General features: G+C 37.2%; 1 protein-coding gene and 1 long non-coding RNA gene across 3 annotated transcripts in view; one reads left to right on the top strand and one right to left on the bottom strand.

Annotated features, from left to right (window-relative positions):
- LOC140529761 (dimethylaniline monooxygenase [N-oxide-forming] 2-like) overlaps window positions 1–13,764 on the top strand; it is a 40,625-nt gene that overhangs the window by 8,577 nt on the left and 18,284 nt on the right. The gene's annotated exons all lie outside the window — the stretch shown is intronic.
- Window positions 1–13,764, bottom strand: part of LOC140529764 (uncharacterized) — a 57,023-nt gene that overhangs the window by 30,785 nt on the left and 12,474 nt on the right. The window contains exon 3 of one of the 2 annotated variants that reach the window (XR_011975668.1): window positions 10,087–11,016. The exons of the other annotated variant lie outside the window; for it this stretch is intronic. This is a non-coding gene — a long non-coding RNA (uncharacterized lncRNA). Of the gene's footprint in view, window positions 1–10,086; window positions 11,017–13,764 lie in introns of those variants that run through there. 2 annotated transcript variants of the gene reach the window in all.

Here is a 13,764-nt window from a genome sequence, read left to right as displayed (position 1 = left end):
GTCAAATACTGAAACTGAAGTTTAAATATTTTGGTCGCATATTAAGAAAACAAGACATTTTGGAAAAGACCTTGATGTAGGGAAAACTTGAAGGCAAAAGGAAAAGGGAATGGCAGAAGTTGAGATGGAGAGAGAGTGTCATGGAAGCAATAGACATGAGCTTGGATAGACTTTGGGAGATAGTAGAGGGCAGAAGGGTTTGGCATGCTATGGTCCACAAGTCATGACAAATTGGATACAACTGAATGACTGAACAATATATTGCGCTTTATGAGGAAACTGAAGTGACTTCAGTTAATTAACAAGTACTTATTATTTAAGTTTATTATTACTAATAATTACTATTTCTAATTATCATTAAATAAATTTTATTATTATTATTACTAAACACTAGGGGTACAAAAAAAGGTAAAAATGCATTCCCTTCCCTGAAGGATCTCACATTTGAATAGCAATGCAAATAACCGTACATACAAAATAAATACAATAAATAGAATGTAATCTCAAAGGGAAGGCACTAGCAGTCTTGGGAACTGAGAAAGGTCTCTTGCAGAAGAAGGTCGGATGTGGGTTGAGCCTTGAAGGGAGACAGGAGGCAGAGTGCAGGAGGGACAGCATTCAAGCAGGGGAAATAGTGAGTATTGAGTAAGAAGCACCTAATCATTTGATCTATTTAGAGCATAAAACACAGCCTCCACCTGACACATAATATTATTAAGTGTGTAATCTCATTAAAAATAATTACTTATAGAAGCTCGGTTTGTTGTGTCTGCTTAGAAAGAGTCTTAATACTTAAAGGGAACTTAAGTGGCAGTCATCTAGCTCAGTTTCTAACCAGCTAAGCAATACCTTCTATATCACTCCGGAAGTAGGAGCCTCCACTTAAATACTTTTAGTGACCAGAGGCTTATCAAACTATTCTATTTGTAGTAGGGTGTGGTGGTACACCTATAATCCTAGTTATTAGGAGACTGAGGCTGGCTGATCTCTTGAGCTCGGGAGTTCTGAGATTGGCTAAGCCAGTTGGGCATCTGCACTAAGTTCCGCATTCATGGGGTGAACTCCCATTTTGTAGTTCAAGAAATTGCGGTAGGCAAGTTAAGTGATTTGTCCAGGGTCATACAGGTAGGAAGTGTCTGAGGCTGAATTTGAACTCAAGTCTTCCTGATTCCAGGCCCATTGTGCCACCAATTGCCTCTAGGAGTGTGTGTGTGTGTGTGTGTGTGTGTGTGTGTGTGTGTGTGTGTGTGTTGCAGGGGGGATTCTGTTGCAGGTTTCCTAAGGACAGTTAAACCAAACCAGGTCAGAAACAGAGCTTCACACTGATAAGAAATAAAATCAAAGCCATTATTAGTCCCTACCCTTCTAACCCGGGAAAGACGAGGATAGTCAGTTAAAAACAAAATCATTCCATTTGTTAGGCAGGTCTAGTGACTATAATTATTGCTATAATTATATGTAATTTTATTTAAATCAATCAATAAACATTTATTAACTCCTACAATGTGTCAGGCATTGAGCTAAGTGCTAGGGATACAAAGAGAAGCGAAAAACAGCCCTGCCCTCAAAGAACTTACAGCCTAACTCAGGTGACAACATGCAAATAAATATACACAAAGCAAGCTAAATCTAGGACAAAGTGGAAATAATAGAGGGAAGGTACTACAATTAAGAAGGGTTAGGAAAAAGCTTCCTATAGAAGGTTAAGTCTTGTAATAACCATTATAATTATAACAAAGTTATTGTATCTCCTGAGTCAAAATTTACTTCCTTATAAATTCCATCCACTAATCCTAGTTACTTCATCTAGAAATACATGGACCAAGCCTAATTCTTTTAGATAACAGACTTTCAGATACTTGAAGAAGACACTAATGCTCTATCTGATACTTCTCTAAGTGAAATACTTCCAGCTCCTTCAGCTTTCCCTTATATGAAATGGTTTTAGCTACCCTCCCTCTGTGATCTTGGTTTTCCTCTTCTGAACTGGTTCAATTTTGTGAATGTGAACCAAGTACCTCTTGAAACATGGTGTCCATTTGTTGGTTCATTCATTCATTTGATAAATATTTACAGTGTCCAGGAGAACTTAGTGAATTAGCTCCAATAAGGACCTTAAAATCTAGGGGTTTTACTTGCATATTGTGGGATTATGGTTTGCCTTGATTTAGATGCTAAATTGTAATTAATATAGCCTGAGAAACTCTTAAGGTTTTTTGGAAGCAATTTCACATTGCTCTGTACTGAGATTACATTTTACAAAGAAAACAAAAAGCCCAGATTTTTTTTATTTATACACAAACATACGTGCACACACACATACACACACATTCATATACACACACACACGCACTCACGCAGATATACCCTCATCTATGTGGGGGTATTCACATATATACATGTGTATGTATATACCAAATCTAACAAAATTAAATAGTGACAGATACAGTTACACACACATACACACACATATATACGATACATATATGCCATGGTAGATCTCCTCTGTCTTATTCTCTGTACTTAGGTAGTGCAGGACTTTATAATCTATTACTATTCAATTTCATTTTGTTAAATCTGACTCATTGTCCTAGTCTGTTGAAGTCTTTCCACATCCTGAATCTCTATTTAAGACATTATCTTTCTCAACCTTGTGTCATCTTCAGATTTCAGAAGTGTGCAATTTATCATCTTGATCCAAATTTGGGGCACATATTACTCCCAATTCTGACTTTTATTAAACCTAAATGCAACCTATAAAAAGTGTTACTTTTTTAGGATCTACTCATATGTGTGACTTCAAGAGGTGGTAGTTTCCCCATCACTGAAGATGTCAAGCAGATAATCTCATTGGGGGAATTCCTTTTTTAGCATGGATTAGACTAGGTGGCTTCTGAGGTCCATTCTAAATCTAAGAGTCTAGGATGTCACCTCGTACATCAGATTTATTTGGACTCGTATGTTATATTCACATCCCAGCTGTCAATAGAAATTCAAAGCAAGATGATGCACCCACTATACAATTTTGTCCTACCCTATTTGACAAATTCTAGGTGAGAGAACTCCTTCTGCCAATCACTTCCTGGACAATCTATAGTTTTTAAGGGTTGTCCAGAGCACTGAAAAGTCAACTTACTTTCCCAGGCTCAACCAATATGGGTAGGAGGCAATACTTGAAAACAGGTCTTCATGGTTCTGAGATCAATTCTCTAATCACTATGCCACTTTGACATTCAAATATACCAGTATTTTTTAAAATGTCAAAGCCATCTGTGACACATTCCCCAAATTTTTCATGATTTATAAAAATAACATCCTTTTTTTTTAAAAACAGCTCCCACTAAAGTCCTAGGGTTTACCATGTAGTGATCCCTAGGTGCTTGAAGGATATTCCAGCAGAGCACCTACTCTTACAAATCCTACCTACCTGGAATGGCTCTGAGTATGAGCCAGGCTACAGATTTCTATCTTGAACAGGCAAGCTTCAATCAGAGAAGGGTCATCAGCAGCAGGAAAATGAATTTGTAGACTATCTTAACTCACAAAGGCTATCTAAAAAGGCATTGAGGAGTTTTGATTTGCATTGGCAAAGGAGTATCCACAATAATAAATTCATAGACCTTGCAGCATTGAAAAATACCTTTAAAAAAAGAATTCTGTACCTGCACATAGCAGTCCCCTTTAAGCCATGATATCCTTTTGAGTAACTGTCCCATGATAATTAACCTTATATGGTGTGTGTGTGTTCATCCTTCGTTGCCAAAGAAGACCATGCCATCACAGAAATGATGACATGACTTGCACTTGGCTTTTGCTTTGCATGAGGGAAGACCGTGCAGGTCACCAGCCTCACTTCTCCTGCAGTGCCATCTGAATCCAGTGACCAGATATTCATAAGGATGACTGGAGATGACCCAGGATGAGGCAATTGGGGTTAAGTGACTTGCCCAAGATCACACAGCTAGTGAGTGTCAAGTGTCTGAGATGAGATTTGAACTCAGGTCCTCCTGACTCCTGCACTGGTGCTCTATCCACTTCACCACCTAGCTACCCCAACCTTATATGATATTGGAGAAATCAAAGAACAAAATTTTTACACTAAAGGAAGTCTCAAAACATTCTTTTTCATGTGGAAACTTACTGCATATCAAAAATTTCATCTGAATAGATTCTTACCCTTCTCCATGCCCTTAGGTCAAAGTTCTCTGGGATTTTAGAACTATAGCCAGGAGAGGATAGAAGCCTGAATGATAACCTATATGAGCCCCCAAAATGTTTTGTCCAGTTATTTGTAAATAGTATTCTTTTGTAGATCCAGTTTCACCATTAAAAACATATACAATCAGCTCTCAATTATCCAGTATAATTGAATAAACATTGGACAGGGATAATCCAAATCCTTACCTTTGGAATGAACTATATGATTCTTTTTAAAGAAAATCTCTCCCTTAAAGAAAATCCCTACACCACCATCAGCACCACCACCACTACTACCACTACTACTGCTACTACTATACATACCACATGTAAGAGATAATCTATAAGCATTTACTAAATTACCTGTTTTGTCCCATGCACTGGGAATACAGATACAAAGAATGAAATAAATTCTATTCTCAAGGACCTTACATTCCAATGGGGGAGACAGACAACAGGAATGTATGGGAATAAATGGGAATAAATAAGAATAGAAACTATGATTTCTTTGATACAGCAAATTCCCTCTACCAAAGCAGGTGGGCATCATCCCTGCAAATTATAGTCTTAAAAAGAATTGTTTAGGGCACTGGAACATAAAATTTAAGTACAGGGATTCTGGAGATTTATTTTATGGGATTTAGGACCCCTCCATAGTAATAGACTTGTCTGGCCAACCTCTTCAAGATCCCTTGATAAATACTAGCACTGTCCTCAAGAGTTCTTAGACTGTTCACTTGTTAAAGACAAACAAATTAAAAATAATAAAAAGATTATAAACAGTTATAAACATCAAATGTTTTTGTCCTTGGAAGGATTCAGAGAAGTGTTTGTTTTCAGAAACTTGCAATTGAAAACACAAATGTTTGAGACTCTCTCTTTTGATTGGCTGAATTGAGAGGCTGTACTCCTCACAGCCACTTGTTACACTAAAAGTTGCATAAGATTTTATGGCAAGGGTTCCAAAAAGGATATTTTAGCTCAGAAATTTTTAAGGCAATAGAATTCCCCAAATTGGATGATGGAAAATAAAACACTCCTGGCCAGATCACTGCGGAAACTGATTTTATCCTTCAGCTAATAAAGGGCAGAAAATAAGTCATGATAAATGACTTTTGTATCTCTTGGTCGCAAGAAATAAATAAAAACTTTTTTTTTTAATTTCGTGTACATAGAATGCTTTATACTTTTAAATCCCATTCACATCTATTATCCCGTTTGATACAGAAATTATGTGAAGTTGGTAAAATAAATATTATTTGCTGCCATATATTATTTTTATATATGTCATATTAGTATGACATTTACTATCAATATACTTATTAAATCTGCCACTTCATATGCTGTGTTCATCCTTCATTGCCGAAGAAGACCATGCCATCAGAGAAATGATGACATGACTTGTACTTGGCTTTGTTTTGAGTGAGGGAGGTCTATGCAAGGTCACCAGCCTCACTTATCCTCTGAAGCCATGTGAATCCAGTGACCAGATAGATATTCATCAGGATAACTAGAGATGACCCAGGAATCAATGGGAGACCTTGGCCCCTTTAGGCCAAGGTCTATTCAGGTACTCACTTAGGGTGAGGTAATGCCATTCTATCAGCTTTCCTCTATGAAGGCAAAGGAGAAAAATAGAGGAAAGGGAGAGAGTGTCTCTTTCCCTTTTAAACAATGATTCTTCTGCTTTGTTTAAAAAAAGTGGGGAAAGGGAGGACTGTCAATTACTACAGGAGGTTGCTCCCATTTCTACCATCCTCTTTAAAGGTAATTTAAAATATAATGAGAATAATAAATCATTTTAGCTCAGTAAAAATTATCAGGACTTGAAGAGACAAGAATTTTTGCTCTTCATGAAATATTTCCATTTTGGGAAGATAGGTTATGTAAGTAACTCCCACCTCAACTTTGCCAAGGGCATAGTTGCTGGTGATTCTTGCTCAACAGAAAAGATTTCATTTACAAATAACATTTTAGCTTAGCAGAGTACAAACTTTAAAACATCACATTTGGTTCATTCAGAGTCCAACTGCTATCCTTCAGCATGGCTGTCACTTTCCTTCAGACTCTAATACCTGAACATACCTCACAAGAACACTAGATTCCCACCACCTGGAAAACAATGTCATCATTTTATTATTTATATTACAATGTACTGAGGATTTCATGTGGCTTTACTGTCATACTAAACCTTGGCAAAGTTCAAAGAAGTTATTGTTCATGGAATTCACACATTTAACAAATATTTATTAAGTCAAGACATTTACTAGGTTCTGGGGATACAAACATTTAAACAAGTACATCTCTGCCCACAAAGGAACTTTCACATTCTACAAGCACTAGGGGGAAAGAGAATTGTACATATATATATATACATATATCATATATAGATTAAGTACAATTTGAGGTAGGAAGTGATAGAGACATTGGAGACAGCCAGATAAAGATCTTCAGGAAAATTGGTAGAGGAAGTGAGTACTTTCAATAGGAGCCATTGGGGAGACTTTGTGGAGAAGGTCACATCTAAATAAAATTAGCTTTGAAAGAAAAGAAGATTTACCCTTCCTTATAATATATTAACTCACCTTCATACACTCTGTGGTCCAGTCAAACTGGCCTTTTCTCTGACTGTCTCATACACAACACTCCCCTCAGCCCCCATGCCTGGAATGTATCTTCCTCACCTCTGCTTCTTAGAATTCCTAGTTTCTCCTAGATATATCTCCTGTACCATCTTCTATATAAAGCCTTTCCTGACTCCCCCAATGCTAGTGCCTACTTCCTCTCTCCTCAATGTTTTGTGTTCATTTCTATGCACATTTCTCTCCTTTTGTAGCATGTAAGCTCTTTGAGGGCAGAGAACTCGTGTCTTTGTGTTCCAAGCATCCAGTACAGTGACTGGCATGTAGTAGGTGCTTAATTAACATTTGTTGGTTGATTGAGTCCCAGGATAAGGTACTCAATGATTTTATTGATTAATAAGTCAATATATATTAATATTAATAAATATTGATTTATTATTGTTAGTAGATGCCACCAATTAAATGTTGTAATAACATTATTAAACATAATGATGTTTCTTAATATGAATAAATCAATAAGGAACTACCATAGGTTTAGGTGAAAGAAATGACATGGTCTGTCCTGTGCCTTAGGAAGGTTAATTTGGTAGCAGTATTTAGGATGAATTGGAAAAAGAAACTGGAAATAGGGAAGTCAATCAGGAGATTATTGCAATATGCCAAATGAGAGGTGATGAGAGCTTAAACAAGTATGACGGCCATACAAATGGAGATAATATGGCAACTGATTAGATATGATTGTGAAGGAGAAGAAAGAATCACAACTAGCTCCAAACCATTATTTTAGTATCATCAATAGGGAAGTTACAAAGAACAAGATTAGGAGAAAATCTGAGAAATTCATTTTGTACCTGTTGAATTTGAGAGCTCTGTGGGGTATTAAAGGACACTAAATCCAACCCCCTCAAATGAGGTAACTGCGTGCCAGGACCATGTCCATGGTCCCATAACTAGTAAATATCTGAAGTAGGATATGAACCCATGTCTCCTTGGCTCCAGCTGCAGTCTCTATCCACTATGCTCTGCTACAGGCTAGGGCAGCTAGATAGAGCACCAGGACTGGAGTTGGAAAGACTTGAGTTCAAATCTAGCTTCAGACACTTATTAGCTGTGAGACCCTGGACAAGTCTCTTAACTCTGCCTCAGTTTCCTCACCAGTAAAATGAACTAGAAAAGGAAATGGCAAAACTACTCCAGTATCTTTGCCAAGAAAACTCCATAAAAGGGGTCATGAACACTCAGACATGACTTAAAACAACTAAATAACAAATGCTGCAGACAGTTATAGATGTGAAACTGGAGTTGAGAGAAATTTAGGCATATATAACAAATGGAGAGGATAAAGATAAGAGAGCTCAGGAAGATGCCTTGGAGAATACCAATACTTGGGAACAGAAGAAGGATAATAAATGAGAAAAATATTCCAAGAATCCATCAGACAGATAGGAAGGGTGATAGGAGAAAACAAGGGAGAAGAAAATATTTAAAAGTGCCAAAGTTGGTGGGGGAGAGTGGTAGCGAGTCAAGAAATGACCCCAGGCCACTTTGAGATTATTTGGCGGGAGGTGAGGATGGACTGGGGCCAGAAATGGCCTCTAGGAGGGTGAAAGCTCTTGGGGCTTCCTATTTGAATGGACAATTTTTGCTGACTAGGTGCTAAGACAGGTAAGGGCTGCTATCAATACCCTCTAAATTTCGACATCCTAGCAGATAATCCCAGTCACATTGCCCTTGGAAAAATATGCATGCAACCAATGGCTTCAACTTCGTTAGGAAAATAGGATAAGAGACTATGTGCTGAGAGACAGGAATAAGGGAAAGGTAATGGAGCCTTTAGGAGAGATGGGGCTTGGAGCAGCCTCAGTGGAAAGTGGGACAAAGGCAAGAAATAATGGATAAGAACATGCAGCTGTGGGTAGAAATGAAGTTTCATAACTCAGTTCAGGGGAAAACAATCATTTTATGACTCTGTTTGTTTTGGAAAGTGACTGCAAACTCAGGCCAGTTTTGAGCTAAGATTCTGTTTGTTGTTCTAAGCAGCATGAAAAGCTTGTAGACAAATAACCAAGGGATGACACTGATTAGGTTATATGGAGACCTAGCCAGCTGTGGTCCTAACCATTGTCAGTGAATGCCATTTCTATACTAAAAAAGGAAGTTTCTGAGTGAGAAATAGTGAGTCGACATTCTTCTAGGTTTGAGAAGTCCTCTTGGGAATGCTTGTGAATTGGTGTATCACACTGTGAGGTCAAAATAACATGAACCATTGTTCCAGTGGAAGGAGAGACATGTTGGATTCATCAGGCTTACTTCTTTAGAACTACAATTTAATGATGCCTTTTATCTGTACACCATAGTTGTTTCCCATTCTCCACCCGACAAGATTGAATTCTCTCTTGTGACAAAGAAACAATCCAACAAAAAATATTTCACACCAAGACCACATCTGACAGTGTACATAATTCGCTCTTTGTAGATCTGTCCCCAGATTTACTTGAGGGCAAATAAACCAGTGGATAGAACACTATGCTTGGAATCAGGAAGACTCATCTCCATGCATTCAAATCTGTCCTCAGATGCTTACTAGATGTGTGGACCTGGGAAAGTCACTTAACCCTGTTTGCCTCAGTGTCCTCACCTGCGAAATGAGTGGGAGAAGGAAATGACAAACCATTCCAGGATCTTTGCCAAGAAAACCCCCAAAATGTGGTTGTTAATAGTCAAATGCAATTGAGATTTATTTTCTAAAGTCCATATGCACATAGATCACCCAGTCTCAGTAACCAAGTACCTTTATCTAGAAGGAGGGTTCTTAACCTTTTCAGTATCATGAAATACTTGAGCATTCTAGAGCATCCCTTCAAGAATAAAATATACAGGATTGCAAAGGAAGACAATTACATCGATACACAATTATGAACATATTTTTTAAAAAACAAGCTAAGTTTTTTAAGACTTCTGTTCAAAATAAATAAATAATAAAATAATAAACAGAAGACTTCTGCTCTAAAATAATTTAGATTATTCACAGTCAATATTGGATTTAAATCATAAAAAAAGGTAAGGTCCATGGTGAACGTTGTACATAAGAACAAGCTTCACACTTCTTTGAAGACGACCTCAAGTGTGAAAAGCATTGCCCAAATGAGGTCTTCAGAACCCTGTAGGCAACCTTTTCTTACTCCTCCTTCCTTCCCCACTTCCCCCTTTCTACTTACTATGATGAGTCAAAAATGATAATGCCTCTTTTTAAAATGCACAGAGAAAAAAAACAAAGGCCAGAAGAAAGCACAAATAAGCAGACAGCTTTAAAAGTTACATATTGAATTTATTATGCATTTGAAAAGAAATGCAAGCTATACAATAGAAATTTAGTTTTGCGTATGATATTGTTTTTCTATTTGACTTATGAAAGTACCCATTTTTTTGGTGATTAAATTCAGAATGTACTGTTTAATTATGCCCCATTAGAAATAATATGACTTCTTGCCAGAAAGTCTGTTCATGTGGAATTTCATACCTGTATTTATCTGCATTTTATTTATTTTTAAAACACATAAAATAATGATGATAATAATAATGAAGATGATGATAAGAGATTTGCAAAGCACTTTACAAATATTATCTCATTTTATCTTCCCAACAATCCTGGATGGTAAGTGCTATTATTATCCCTATTTTACAGATGATGAATTGAGATAGACAGAAGTTAGGTGACTGGTCCAGGATCACACAGCTAGTAAGAGTCCAAGGCTGAGTTATATCCCCCATTAAAATGTAAAGGATTTGATAATACTAATTGTTTGTTCTTTGTAGCACAGTGTGCTTACTAAGTGCTTGTTGATTGACTATCTGAGTAAAATAGTACTGTTTTCTAGGTTTGTGGAATTTTTTTCCTTTAAAAATGAACAAAAGACTTAATCAAGTTCTTCTATGCGTGTTAATTCCCACGTTTGAAGATAAATGGCTCTCAAAATGAGTAATTATATAGTAAACCAGCATCCAAATGAAGAGAAATCAGGAAGAGTACAAAAAGAGAATTCATGCATCCAAATGAGATTCCAGAAAGGATGTTGTTTCCAAACTGACCTAGAATGTGCATCTCCAAGGCAATTATCTTCTGTGTAGTTTGGAGGTGGGAATAAGTTCTCAACAATGACTTCTCAGATTCCTCCTTTTGTTCAGGGTATGAGTCCCTCCTCTGCCTGCCAATTCAGCTTATGAAGTCACAGAAGGTCTAAATATAATCATAAAGTATATATAAAACAGTGTGAAAGAGGCATTAAGGTGTTCTTCAATGATTCAAACTCAGCAGTTTGAAAGGAATTCCTTAATTAACTTGAGAGATTATAGGACCTTGGCCTTTGAATGGATGTAACCTACACCATTTAAGAAACACACACAGTAAAATAAATATTGAAAGAATTCACTGATTACTTCCTGAAAGAGATCTGAAAAGAAAAACTCCTAGGAATTTGTAGCCAAATTCCAGAGTTCCCAAGTCAAAGAGCAAATATGGCAAGCAGCCAGAAAAACACAATTTGAATATTGTGGAAATACAATCAGGATTTGGCAGCTTCTACACTAGGGGATCAAAGGGCTTCAAATATGATATTCCAGAGGTCAAAGGAGATAGGATTAAAACCAAGAATCACCTACCCAGCAAAACTGAGTATAATATTTCAGGGGAAAAAATGGTCATTCAATGGAATAGAAGACTGTCAAGCATTCTTGATGAAACAACTAGAGCTGAATAGAAAATCTGACTTTCAAACACAAGAATCAAGAGAAGAATGAAAAGGTAAACAGGAAAGAGAAATCATAAGGGACTTACTAAAGTGGAACTGTTTACATTCCTACATGAAAAGATAATATTTGTAACTCTTGAGACTTTTCTTAGTATTTGGGTAGTTGGAGGGATTGTATACATATATATAGACAGAGGGCACAGGGTGAGTTGAATAAGAAGGGATGATATCTAAAAAAATAAAATTAAGGGGTGAGAGAGAAATATATTGGAAGGAGAAAGGGAATGGGGCAAATTATCTCTCATAAAAGGGGCAAGAGAAAGTTTTTTCAATGGAGGGGAGAAGGGGTAAGGTGAGAGGGGAAAAGTGGAGCTTACTCTCATCACATTTGGCTTAAGGAGGGAATAAAATGCACACTCAATCTGGTATGAAAATCTATTTTACACTACAGGAAAGTAGAGGAGAAAGGGATAAGTGGGGAGGGATGGTAGAAGAGAGGGCAAGTGGGAGGAAGGAACAATTACAAGTAAATACTTTTGGGGAGGGGCAAGGTCAAAAGAGAGAATAGAATAAATGGGGGGCAGGAGAGGTTGGAGGGAAAACTCTTCACATTGACATATCACCTGCCCCTCTATGCTTCAGGACCTAAAGAAGGCTCCCCAGAATTCCTTGGGACTGGATTGCAAGCAAGATGATAACAAGTATATACTTTAAGGATTGGGGCCTCATTGGTCAGTCATCCATTACAAATTATTGAATAAATAGATGAGTGATTGCTTTCCTTACAGAGACCAGGAACCTTCCTTAAAGTCCTAGTGCAATGCCCAGTAGTGATGCAAAAGTGATTCTGGGTTCCCTAAGTCTATGCCATAAAAACATAAATTCTAGAAGTCTTATCAAACTACTTTTAAAAAAATTGTTCCTCGTAATATGGAAGATGAAACCTAGAGACAACGGAAGCAGAAGAAATTAAGAATACGTGGCAATAATATACAAAAGAACTATACAAGAAAAATCTTAACATTGCTGATGACCATCATGGTGTGGTTACTAATCTAGAGTCAGACATCCTGGAAAATGAAATCAAGGAGGCCTTAGGAAGCTTTGATAACAATAAGTTTAGTGGAGGTGATGGCATTAGAGCTGAGCTGTTTAAAATACTAAAAGATGATGCTGTTAAAGGCTGTACTCAGTATTCCAGTAAATTTGGACAACTTGGCAGTGGCCACTGGATTGCTCCTAAAGAGGAACAACACCAAGGAATGTTCAAATTACCAAACTCTTTCTACTTCATTGACTACACTAGAGCCTTTGACTGTGTGGATCACAAAAAAAGTGGCAGAACTTCAAAGAGACAGTGATCATCTTAATTGACTCCTGAGGAACCTGTATATGGACCAAGAAGCAACAGTTACAACTGAACATGGAACAACTTTAAGGAGTATGATAAGGCTGCATATTGTTACCCTATTTATTTAATGTTTACGTAAAGTACATGATACAAAACGCCAGACTAGGTAAATCAAAAGCTAGAATTAAGGTTATCAAAAGAAATATCAACAATGTCAGATGCAGATGATTCTGAAGGCAGAAAGTTGAGATTAACAAGCCTCTTGATGTGGGTGAAAGAGGAAGAGAGTGTAAAGCTGGCTTGAAGTTTAACATCAAAAAACTAAGATCTTGGCAACAGGTCCCATCACTTCCTGGCAAATATAAGAAGAAATGGAAGATATGCAGAGTTGATATTCTTGGGCTCAAAGATCATTGCAGATGGTAACTGTAGCCATGAAATTAAAAAATACTTGTTCCTTGGAAGGGCAGCCATGGCAAATTTGGGCAGCATACTGAAAAAGCAGAGACATAAAGATATACCTTACTGACAAAGGTCCATAGAGTAAAAGATATGTTTTTTTTCAGTAGCAACGTATAACTGTAAGAGTTGGACTATAAGGATAGCTGAGCACTGCAGAATCAACTCTTTTTGAATTGTGGTGCTGGAGAAGACACTTGAGAGTCCCTTGAACAACAAAGAGGCTAACTTAATCAATACTTAAAGAAATTAATTCAGACTATTCACTGGAAGGTCAAATGCTGAAACTGAAGTTTAAATACTTTGGCCACATAATGAGAAGATGGGAAAAGCCCCTGATGAGAGGAAAGATTAATTGCAAAAGGAAAAGGGGATAACAGAGGATGAGATGGATGGTGTAGTAGAAGCAGCAAACGTGAGCTTGGGC

The sequence above is a fragment of the Notamacropus eugenii genome, chromosome 2 (genome assembly GCF_028372415.1).
Source record: "Notamacropus eugenii isolate mMacEug1 chromosome 2, mMacEug1.pri_v2, whole genome shotgun sequence".
NCBI lineage: Eukaryota > Metazoa > Chordata > Mammalia > Diprotodontia > Macropodidae > Notamacropus > Notamacropus eugenii.
This window is presented reverse-complemented; position numbering and strand designations above follow the sequence as displayed.